Source organism: Sarcophilus harrisii, chromosome 2, assembly GCF_902635505.1.
Source record: "Sarcophilus harrisii chromosome 2, mSarHar1.11, whole genome shotgun sequence".
NCBI classification, from domain to species: Eukaryota; Metazoa; Chordata; class Mammalia; order Dasyuromorphia; family Dasyuridae; genus Sarcophilus; species Sarcophilus harrisii.
The window spans coordinates 443,876,853-443,888,952 of record NC_045427.1 but is presented as its reverse complement, the minus strand read 5'-3'; the positions used below and the strand labels follow the sequence as shown (position 1 = coordinate 443,888,952).

At 38.1% G+C, this 12,100-nt stretch overlaps 1 long non-coding RNA gene across 1 annotated transcript in view; it reads right to left on the bottom strand.

The window, feature by feature from the left end:
- The window catches only part of LOC116421734, a 51,662-nt gene that overhangs the window by 34,769 nt on the left and 4,793 nt on the right, over window positions 1-12,100 (bottom strand). The window lies entirely within an intron of this gene.

The window sequence follows — 12,100 nt, the reverse complement described above, 5'->3', positions numbered from 1 at the left end:
AAGAATGTAGAAAAGGAAAACTGAAAGGGATGGAATAGAGTAAAGCCAAGGCAAAATTGTTCATGAAAGTAAAAAAAAATAGAGGAACCATTTGAGGAAAAACAAAATCCAACAGAAACCATCAGAACTCATTTAACCAAGGTAGAACTGTAAGCTGGGAACAAGTTAGGAAACATTTCTGATAGGGTAATTATAACCCATTGTGATAATAATGGTTTCCAAAAACATGTGATAATACATATAAAGTATTTTGCATACCTTTGAACACTATATAAAGTTAACTATTCTTATTATCATTTTATTTGTTCCTCATGAAACCTCTTTGAGGGAAGCTGGCCAAAGAAGCATCTTCAATGATTATCCTTATTTTATAGAAGGGAAGCAGATTCAGAGAAGTGGAGGGACAGCCTAGTGTCGTGCATATCTGGTCATTGTCAGAGCTGGAACTTGAACACAGTCCTATTTTTTGCCTTTAAATCCAAGAATCTTTCCATTACAATATAAGTAGATATTTAGCAAAAATAGCCTAGTAGCAAGACCATCCCTAAAAGCCAAATCATACCTTGTATACCACCAATCTTCCCCCAACAAGTGTGTCCAGTGAAATCAGGTTATAGTGCATCCCCAGAATATTCCGAAACAGTCATCAAAGCAAAATCTAAGGAGAGCATCTAGGCAGATGCTGGAAGAGTTATTTATTTTGAAGCTGATCAGATTTTAGTTGGAAGCACCCATATACCTCTATTAACCCCCTTCCTGCTTAAATGATGTAAGCAGGAAGCAATGTTAGACAATCTCTCCTTATTGATTAAAGGGGAGTCAAAGACTGTATAAGAGCCTCAGAACTTTTTTTTTAACTACAGCTGGTAGAATCCTTCCTTCCTGTTATTGGATGCTTGCCTAAATTATAGCCAAGTCACTGCTAATTAAAAGAAAGCAAGCCTACAGTCCAAAGAAATTCTCAATTCTCAATATTCTGTATCACATTCCAGAAGATTATGTTGACTTCCTGCTTTTTCTTTTATGTTAGAGATACAGCTTTTTTCCTTTCATTCACAAACAGAAAGGTCAGATACATAAGCAAAATATTTTTTCTGGGCTTTGATTTTATGAGGAAAAAAAAAAAACCAAGTAACCAATTTATCAGTAACAATAGCTAATTCAAAAGATCAGCTTTTTAGAACCATTAAATAGAATTGGAAGGGGCTTTAGATTGAAGATTTAAATACCACCAAACCTTAGAACTAGGTGGAATCTTAAAAGATTATATAGGCTAACCCATCTAATTTTACAGGTGAATGGATTTCTGTCTCTAGATGATCCGGATGTGCTGACACTATAATTATTTTGGTGTCTCCACACCCCTGGGGCTGACATACAGGATCCTAATCAACAATGAGGATGGGGGCAGGATGGTTTTATTTCTAGCCCAAGAATGGTAAAGAGAGAGAAATAAAGACGTGACATATCACTTGAAAAGTTTATCAACCCCTGTAACTGAATGAACAGATTCTGGGGCTGGGGAGAGATTCTAAGCAGGAAGAGAAGGGGAGCCTCTTTTGTGTAAATCATGCCTGTGGCAGGGGGCATAATATAAAACAAACTCTACTGCAGCTGCTTTTTGGCACGAGTTGGCCCAGATTTTCGGTTGATGCTCCCCAGCTCCATCCCCACCCCCAATTCCATCATAAACACATAGTTATACTGGCAACTGCCAAGAAAGCCTGATTCTAAAAAAAAAAAGAAAAAAAAAAAAAAACTCAGCCTATATTCACGTGGCAAGGAGTCAGCTTTCGGTAACATTCCAAAGAGGGATGGATGTTGCAATAGCCTGAGCTGGGATGTTTTCTTCTTTCTCTTCAGTGATTTCTTTGACTTTCTAGGGGGTTTGTGGAGTCCTGGGTTGGGTCAACCCTTTCCTGCTGAGCTGAATCTCTCCTCTCTCCCCCCAACCCCCACCAACAATTTACAGAGAGAGTGAACCAGGTCAAGATGGGCTCTTTCTCTGCCTCCTCCTTTCCTCCCTTTTTGTTACAATAGGATAACTCTTTTGATTTAAGTGACTGATTGCTCAAGTTATTCTAGTAGCAGGGAAAAATGAAGGCTGATTGTCAGGATCCCAGGTTTTTTTTTTCCCATCTCTGGCTCATCCCTTTTCAAAGACTAGGCCTGAAGCAGATATTTGTTGCATTGAATTATATACGTTCCAGTTATTCTCTTTCCCAGCCTCCTTATCATAAGGCATCCTCTAGAATAACCCCAAAAGAAATGATTAAGGATAGAAGAGCCCAACTGTGTATGATACAGTACTAGATTGAAAATTAGAAACCCTGTGTGCTAGTTTTGGTTCTGACAATATCTATTATTCTGAGAGTTGCACAACTCATTTACTTCTCTGAACCTTAATTTCTGTCAAATGATAGGCTGAACTTAATGTCCCTTCTAGATCTTACATCATGTGTCCTATGAACTATACTAAGTATAGCTTTAAGAAGCCTTCCAGCTCTAATATTTGATGTCTCATGATTTAATATTCTATACCCTAAAGTCACTCCACCTCTCATGTTCTGTGATTCTATAATTCTGTGACCCATTGCAAACAATTGGTTTTGTCTTTCTCTCCTACCCCACAGAGGGCAACTCTCTCCATCTGGCAATAAATTACCCCCAGACAGCGTTAATAGGATCCACTTGTTAGACAAGCCACTGGCTCCCAAGTCTAGGGCAATCCTGCAGTAAACACTCACTCAGCTGTGGCTGTGGACTTGGGTGTGCACATGTACTACATGAAGAGGCAGCTGCAGCTCCACTGACCAGCTGTGAACCAGAAAAAGGGAGGTGGGGTGGAGAAGAAATCACCATGAGAGAACTTTTGGGGAAGGACTCCTGCACCCTAGTTTGTAGCAATTAGGATTCCTAGGAATCCAGATTATTAATGTAATTTGCAGAGATAATAATTATATCAACACTTTACATTGTACAATACTTTACAAATAACAGAACTTTTTCATACATTAGCTCATTTAATCCTCAAACTCTTATGAAGTCTGCTACTAAATCACTGTACATTGAAAGCAAGTTACTTCCCTCTTTGTATCTGTTAACCTAGATGATCTCTAAGGTTATTTCTAAGAGATTAAATTTGCTCCAGGCCCTAAGCAAGGTGTATAGTAGGTATAATGGAGAGAAACAGCAATATAATGGAAATAACTCTTCTTTGTCTATATTTTGTGTTCTAACATCCTGTTTTAATGTTATAAAGTCCCTTAAAGTAAGAGTAAACATTTCATAAAATCCTAAGATAGGTGGAAATAGCAGGGGTCATCCAGTCTGACCCCTTCTATATTATTTGTTTTAAGATTCTATATTCTAAGCTATAGTAATCAATGTCCTTTGTTTTAATAGTCTATATTCTAAGATCTCTTTTTGCTCCAACATTTTGTTTTAAGAGGCTGAATTTGCCCTCGGCTCTAAATGAGGAGTATAAAAGATATAGTGGAAAGACACAGCAATATAATGGAAAGAACTATTTTGTCTATATTCTTGTTCTAACATCCTATTTTAATGTTATAAGGTCTGTTAAAGTAAGAGCTAATATTTCATAAAATCTTAGAGATAGTAAAGATCGTCCACTTTGACTCATTCTATGTTATTTGGTTCAGTATTCTATATTCTAAGCTGTAGTAATTGATGCCCTTTTTTTTAATAGTCTATATTCTAAGATCCTTTCTTGCTCCAACATTTTATGTTTTAAGAAAATCCTTTCTAATTCTAAAACTCTATGCTTGAACATCTAGCATCCTAGGAGAAAGTAGGTGACAGGAATAGTGAACAGCACATGTACCCTAAAGTCAGGAGGACCTAAATTCAAATGTGACTTCAGACACTGTGTTACCCTGGAGAAGTCATTTAACCCTGGTTGCCTCAAAAAGAAAAGAAAAGAAACATTCAGTATTCTAAGATCAGAGGTGCTAACATTCTCCATTTCTATTGGTTATAGTCTATGATTCTCTCTTTCCACATTTTATACATATATGCATGTATATGCATACCCAGGGGTCTTTTAGGGTGACTTGATAGAATATCTTGTTCCTGAACATTTGTTCCTGAAACAAATAATCATTTCTGGGAAGTATGGGAAAGATTTTAGAGAATGAGGACCAGAGAAACCTTTTCTTTCCCCAATACCTTATGTCCCTACTCTTCAAATATACTCTGACCCTCCAAGCCTTTGGCAGTGTCCAGGCAGTATCTAGTATTCAGTGTGAATTCCAAATGCATGTCAGGCCAAGTAAGGATATTGATAGACAAATGAGCCTCCATAAGTAACATAAATAATTCCATAATTTTTCTGTACTGGTTTTCCCCTTTAATTAGCGAGACTTAGCCTAAGACAGGAGAAAGAATAAAGTAATCACATCCATTTGCAAAGACCTTTGAGGGATACTTTGAATATATGCTCTGAATCCTAGAGTATCACAGCTGGAAGGTGTCTTAAAACCTATGTGGCAAGAAGATGTGATGTAAAATGTTAGAGTTGGCAAGGCCTTAGAACAAAGAAAGTTAAAGCTAGAAGAGACCTTCCATATCTTAGCAGCTTTTGACATTGGCCCTCCCCCTGAATTTTTTCTCCTATCTTAGCTTCCCTAAAGCTGGCTCTTTCCTAGTCTCCCACTTATCTGATCATTCCTTTTAGTTATCTCTGTTGGTTTTTTCAATGTCTCCCCTCCCCACCAACTCCATTCTAACACCCCGTAAGTATAAGAAGCTACCAAAATTGTAACTTTGGTCTCCTTTTCTTTCCTCATGACACCTAGTTGCCCCTAGGACACTAAATGTTAAACCATATTTTTAGAGCTGGAAAGGATTTTTTAAAACATAAAATGTTGGAGCAAGAAGGGATCTTAGAATATAGACTATTGAGACAAAGTCACCTTCTTGGTGACTTTATCAGCATTTCTGCAGAGATGACTTACAAATCTAAATGTCCAATCCTCATTTATTTCATAAATTCTGATTCCTTGTTATCATTTCTGCCTGATGAACATCTCTAGACTGTTACATAGATATCTTAAGTTAAACATCCAAAATGGAGCTCATCATCTTTCTCTCAAAAGTCAGCCTCTTTTCCAAACTTCCCTACAAATGACTAAGTTAGCACCATTCTCCCAGGTACACAACTTTGAAATCACAATCTTCCATGTTCTCCCTTCCCCTTCCCTCCCGTTCAATCAGTTAACATCTCTTGATTTCATCTCCTAATCATTCATAAAGCCATCACTCTAGCTCAGGTCCTATCACCTGTCTCCCAAGGTATGGAAATAGCTTCCTAATTGATCTCTCTGTATCATTCTCTCCTCTTATCCCATTTAAGTCCTCAAATAACAGTGAAAATTATTTTTAAAAAACAAAATTGTAAATGTGAAAATGTTTAGAATAATCACATATTTAACCTACATGGGATTACTTGCTGTCTAGGGGAGGTGGGATGGGGTGGAGGGAGGGATGAAGAAAAAATTTGGAACACAAGGTTTTGCAAGGGTAAATTTTGAAAACTATCTTTTGTTGTTGTTGTTGTTGAAGCTATTGGGGTTAACTGACTTGCCCAGGGTCATACAGCTAGGGAGTGTTAAGTGTCTGAGACCAGATTTGAGCTGAGGTCCTCCTGAGTCCAGGGCTGGTACTTTATCCACTATGCCAATTAGCTGCCCCCTAAACTATCTTTGCATGTATTTTGAAAATAAAAAGCTATTATTAAAAAAAAAACACAGATCTGACCATATCATTCCTCTATTCAAAATTCTTTAGTGAATCCCTATTATCTCTGAAACAAATTCCTCAGCATGGTGCTTAAGACCTCCATAATCTAGCTTCAAACTACCTTTCTAGACTTACTCCCTATTACTCTTCCACATTCCAGTCAAACAGAACTACTAACTGTTCTCCAAGAAAGCCAGACTGGATGATTGCATCTTCCACCTCCATCATCTGCATGAGTCACTCCCCATATCTGAAGTACATTCCCATTCCCTCCTCTTGACTTCTGAGAATCCTCTTCTTCTTTAATTTTCAACTCAGGTGCCAGCACTTCTGTGAAGCTCCCTGAGCTTTTCCCTTAGCCCCACTTCTGGCAGATGCTAATTCTAGCTTCATTCTCTAATTACTTGGTACTTAATCTGTGTATGTACTACCCACCCCACTTCCCCACTCAGAAGAAACTGAGATGTTTCTTCTTTGTTTAAATGTCCCAGTGCCTAGCACAGTGCTTTGTACATATTAAGTGCTTCTTAAATATGTTTGTTTAATGAACTATTAGACATAAGATGTTAGAATGGGAAAGGATTTTGGAACAGGTAAAGTTAGAAAAACTTTTAGAAAGTACCTAATCCAACCCTCTCATATTTGCAGATGAGTAAATTGAACTCCAGACAAAAGGAAGTGACTTCTCCAAGTTATCAAATTAAATTTGTGGAAGAATTGGGGCTAGAATCTAGTTCCTCTTCTGCCCAATATAGTGCCTTTTCTCTAAAGCATAGTCCTGACAACAAGTTTCAGAAGTGTCTGTAAAACTCATTCATAGTGGAAGGGAGTGGATGGAGCAGAGAAAGAGTTAATTGCTTAGCTGCCAGTTTCTAGGAAACTGCTGAAAGTCCAACTTATAAAAAGAAGAACCTGCCTTTGGCTGCTTTTCAGGCTTTTCTCCACTCTGGAGTGGGGGAAGGAAAAAAGAGAAAAAGCGGGAACAGAGATTCTTGGGAAATTCACCATCTGCCTGCCGGGCCCCAGCTCCTGGTCAGGATCCAAAGTGGGGCCTAGGGCCAAGGCTTGAGAAGCAAAGTGGAGGGACGGGTGTGTCAGTCATCTGTCCCATCTCAGCAGGAACACAGACACCATGAACTACTCAAGTCTAACCAGCCGCAGAATCATTGCCTCAGTGGCACATCTGTCTGGGGTGTTGTAGTTGCCAAAGCCTTTCATATCTCATTTGCTCAGGAGGCAGATGTGGAGCAAGGAAAAAAGCATTGGATGTAAAATCCAAAGACCTCACTTTGAGATCTCACTCCCACACATGAGCTTTAGGACCCTTCTTTCTCAGTCTAATTTTCCTTCTCCAAATAAAATATGGAGCAAATACTATTAAAATTCCAAGAATAATAATACTCTTTAGTTCACATAATGCCCCTTAGCTTATATAGTTGTAAGGAAAGTGATTTGTAAACTTGTATTACTTATCTATCTACCTTTATCTATCTATAACTATCCTATATATCAATGTCCATATATAATATATGTATATATAGAATAATATCAGCAATAGTAATTTATTTATATATATTTATATTATATATTCACACACATATCTGTGCATATATTTTGTTGATATTATTAGTCCTATTTTAGAGGTAAGAAAATTGATCTTAGTGAGAAGTTACTTGCCCCAAAACATACTGCTGGTTAGTGTCAGAATCAGGAATGAGTGTCAATTCTTACACCACCTTTTTTAGTGCTCTTTTCACCATATCACACTGCAAGGTAGAAAGAATTCTATTCCTGTCTAGGAGGTTTTGCCCCCAAACAGAAATCGCCAGATAATTCAGCTCCTGGCCTGATTTTCCTTTCTGTGACCTTGCTGAAAGTCCAATTTGCCCACAGATCCTTGCTCTCCTTGCTTGTCTCCTGGCCCCTGATCCTGAGGTGGGGCACAGAAAAGGGAGATGCAGTTTAGACTTCAGTCCTGAGAGTCTATCAGGGGACACAGAGAGCAGGGGTGGCTTCTGTGCACAGCACATCTGCCTGGACCCACACCCACAGTTGGGCCAAGACATGCCTCTGTGAGACGTGGTGTTTATTTTTAGCAGCTCTACTGACTGCTTCCCAATAACTGGCTCAGGGACTCCCCAGGCTTGGGCTGTGCCCTCGGGGCCCAGCTTCCCTGTCTGCCAAGACTCCAGTGTCTCCGGGTGCTGGAGCTACCTGATCAATATGGCAATTATGTCATAGTCACATGCTGTGATTTATGTCATCTCCACACAGCTGGAAGAGTATTTAGTCTCCCACACAGACCTGACCAAGAAAAGTAATTTAAACAAAAAGAAAAAAAAAATAGAGTTTGTTAAAGGGATGGAAGGTGGGGGAAAGACAGAACCAGAAATACAAGCCTATGTGTTTAATGTTATCAAAAATAAAAGCTCACAATTCTTTTCCGGTCTTATAGTTTACAAAATGCTTTCCCCACAAATGTTAAGTATATATTGTCTCCATTTTCTGGATTAGGAAACTGAAGGCAAAAAAGAGATGAGTTGACTGTTTCAAGGTAACACAAATAAGAATCCCAAGTAGAGTCAAGAGTTAATTCAAGTTTTCTGACTCCTAGACCAGTATCCTTTCCCTTTTGGCTCACTTCCTCAGTATTATTCTAGTAACAAAGACAAATGTGTTAAAGCAGCACACTTTACTGTTAGAAAGCTGATTGTCAGAAGTATCTATTTGGGGGACAGTGCTTCAGGTGTGGAGAGAGAGCAAGATTTTATCTTTTCAGTATGATTCTTCATTTAGTAACTCTGAGAAGGAATTAACTCTAATTCTGATGTGCACTGACTTGGAAGTCAGGAAATCTGGATTCTACCCATCATCTAGGTATTTAGATATTGCAGTGAATGGATTAATAGCTCTTGGAGTCAGGAGGACCTGAGATCTGGTCTCAAACATTTACTAGCTGTGTGATCCTGCTAGTATCAACTTATTTTAACTCTGTCTACCTTAGTTTCCTCATCTATAAAATCAGGATAATAGCACTTGCATATTAGGGTAGTTGTAAGGATGAATGAGATATAATTTATGCTTTAATACTTGTTTCCTTCTTTCTTTTCTTTTCTCGGCCACCAACTCACTATGTGTTCTTAAACAAATCCTTTCCCCCTCTATGAAGCTGTCTCCTCATCTATAAAATGAGGATTCTAGAAGATCTCCCAAGCATTAACATTTAATGTTCTAAAGTTCCTTCTAGGATTAACAATCTACATTCTAAGTTCTGTTCCAGTGTTAATATTCTAATATTCTATGAGATTTCTCTCAAATTCATGTGAATCTGTGATCTCATTTATTTGAATATTCCCTCCAGTAATACAGCTCACAACCTGTCCACTTGTCCCATGAAACTCTTGTCTATACCCTCCCAGAAGTTCATCTTGGATGATCCACCCAATGTCCTGGAGGCCTTCCATTACATTCTAGATATAGCAAGGATACCAATGGACCCCTCAAACAGTCTCCAAGCTAGGCAGCCTAGCTCTTATAGGAACCCCCCCTTTTTTTTAGCAGGATTCTACTCAAAAGATGCAATCATTGAAGCCATAAATACATCACATGCAAACACTTGAGCCCTATGCATAACACTTATTGCCACTATACTTACAGCCTTCTACAGCATGTGAGTAATCCACTTTGCCCTTCTAAAAGAATCCAGATTCCTATCTCTGTCTCCAATAGCCGAAGACAACCCAAACGTGACCATCCCTATTATACTACTAGCCCTCGGGAGTATCTTTGCAGGCTTCCTCCTCACAATGAACATCCCCCCTACCACAATAATTCCCATAACTATACCCACCTTAACAAAAATCTCAGCCCTAATAGTAACTATTGTGGGCATCTTAATCGCAATTGAACTTAACATACTGACAAACAAAATACCAATCACACCTCTAATCCATACGCACAACTTCTCAAACATACTAGGATATTTCACACACATTTTCCACCAACTAAACCCCCTGGCAAGTCTACAAATAGGTCAACACATCGCTACCATACTAATTAATGGGTGATATGAAAAAAGAAAAAACCAGACCAAAAGGCCAAGCCAACTTACACAGTTCCATATCTTCCACTACTACTTCTATTCAAAAGAGACTTATTAAATCTTACTTCTTCTCCTTCATAATCTCCATAACATTAATTCTCCTAATCTTATAACTAAAGACCACGAATAACTTCCAAAACTACTAAAATAGTAATAAATAGAATCCAACCTAATAATACCATAGCCCAACCCCCACAACCATACAACAAAGACACCCCATTCCAATCCTGACCTACACAATAATTACCCAACGAATCAAACATCTCAACAGCTGTAACCATCTCAACCTCCCCCGATACCATAAATCAAATTATCTCTATTAATAAATTGAGCAGCAGCATACTAAAAGCCACCATGTTACCCACCCAACTCTCAGGATATTCCTCCATAGCCATAGCAGCAGTATAACCAAACACCACCAACATTCCTCCTAAATAAATCAAAAACACAATTAACCCCAAAAACGTACTATTTAAACTCACAACAATCGCACAACCCAAACCCCCACTAACCACAAGACTTAAACCCCCATACACGGGAGAAGGCTTAGAAGCGAATGCCACAAACCCAAAAATTAATAACAAGAACAATACAAAAATAAGCATCATTTCCATATTAGTTTTAGTATGGACTCTAACCATAACCTATGACCTGAAAAACCATTGTTGTAATTCAACTACAAAAACTAATGACCAATCTACAAAAGACACACCCCCTTTTAAAAATCATCAACTACTCTTTTATCGACCTCCCCACTCCATCTAACATCTCTGCCTGATGAAACTTTGATCTCTATTAGGAGTCTGCCTAATCATCCTTTGCCCTTTCCATTTTCTCTTTCTATTATTTCCTGACAACATAGTTTATTTGTGCTCTTCTTTGAAGTTCTTCATTAGTTATGCATTGCAGCCAGCTTGTGATCACCCTGCATCTCTCCATTTGCTCAGTGTTGTATTCATTTTCAATTACTTGAATAGTCTTACCTGACTTACAATTTATATGCCAACAATGATAGAATATTTGTGAATTTAAAAGATGGGCCATTATGAGAAAACACCTTATCCCACTCCTTTGCAGAAGTGGGGGACCATAGATGTAGAGAGTTATACATAATGTTGAATTTTTTTTATATGTTAGTTTAGTTTAACTTTTTTTCCTCTTTTTATTATTAATTAGAAGGGATGACTTTCTAAGGAGGGGGTGAATGATATTTATGTGATATAAAAACAAAAGATATAAACATTTTATTGAGTTGTATCTGGGAAAAACTTGAAACCATTAAGGAAGCCTTATTTTTCTAAAAGGTGATCCACGTAAATCTCTCCAGTTTAGTTCTGGATCCAATCCATTGTCCACTTGTATTATTTGTCATCTATATCCATACAAAAACATACATATGTATGTGTGTATTTTCCGATGGATAAGAACAATAGACAGTCTTCATACGCTTTTTCTCTCTTGTTTACATGTATATGTGGCTAAGTCAAATTCCTTTGAGTTATTACAATCTCCTACAAGGGACTTTACAATATTTTAGGACAGGGGTCCTCAAACTTTTTAAATAGGGGCCCAGTTCACTGTCCCTCAGACTGTTGGAGGGCCGGACTATAGTAAAAACAAAAACTTTGTTTTGTGGGCCTTTAAATAAAGAAACTTCATAGCCTTGAGTGAGGGGGATAAATGTCCTCAGTTGCTGCATGTGGCCCGTGGCATAGTTTGAGGACCCCGTACTAGAATCTAGGACTTAATGGAACTAGTATAATGTTATCTGCAAATAGGGACAACTGGACAATCTTACCATCTGCCAGATTCTTTCTTCAACCTACATTCTGTATTGTATCTTCTCCATCACATTAACAAACTATTACTTAGCATCCTTTGCCCCATTTTATTCCGTTGTTTATGATCAGGGAGTTTATCTGTTGTTACATCTTTCAGTGAACCTTGAATGATTTTAATGTATAGAGCTATTCAAGGCCACCATCCAACTAAGGCTTCTTCCCCTCCCAGGTGTCTGGGCCTTGAAATCTCCAAGTAATTATTCCTTCACTCAGGTTTGGGTTCTGACTTTCCTAAGAGACTTTTGTATCTGAAGTAGATGGTGCATTCATCAAAGAATCATTGTTTTAAATAAATGCAAAATAAAAAAAAAGAGAAAAAGAAACTTCCAACAAATCTTCCTTAAGACACAGATGGTTTGGAAAAGGGAATTACTTAGCTGACCCAGTTTGTTGCAGT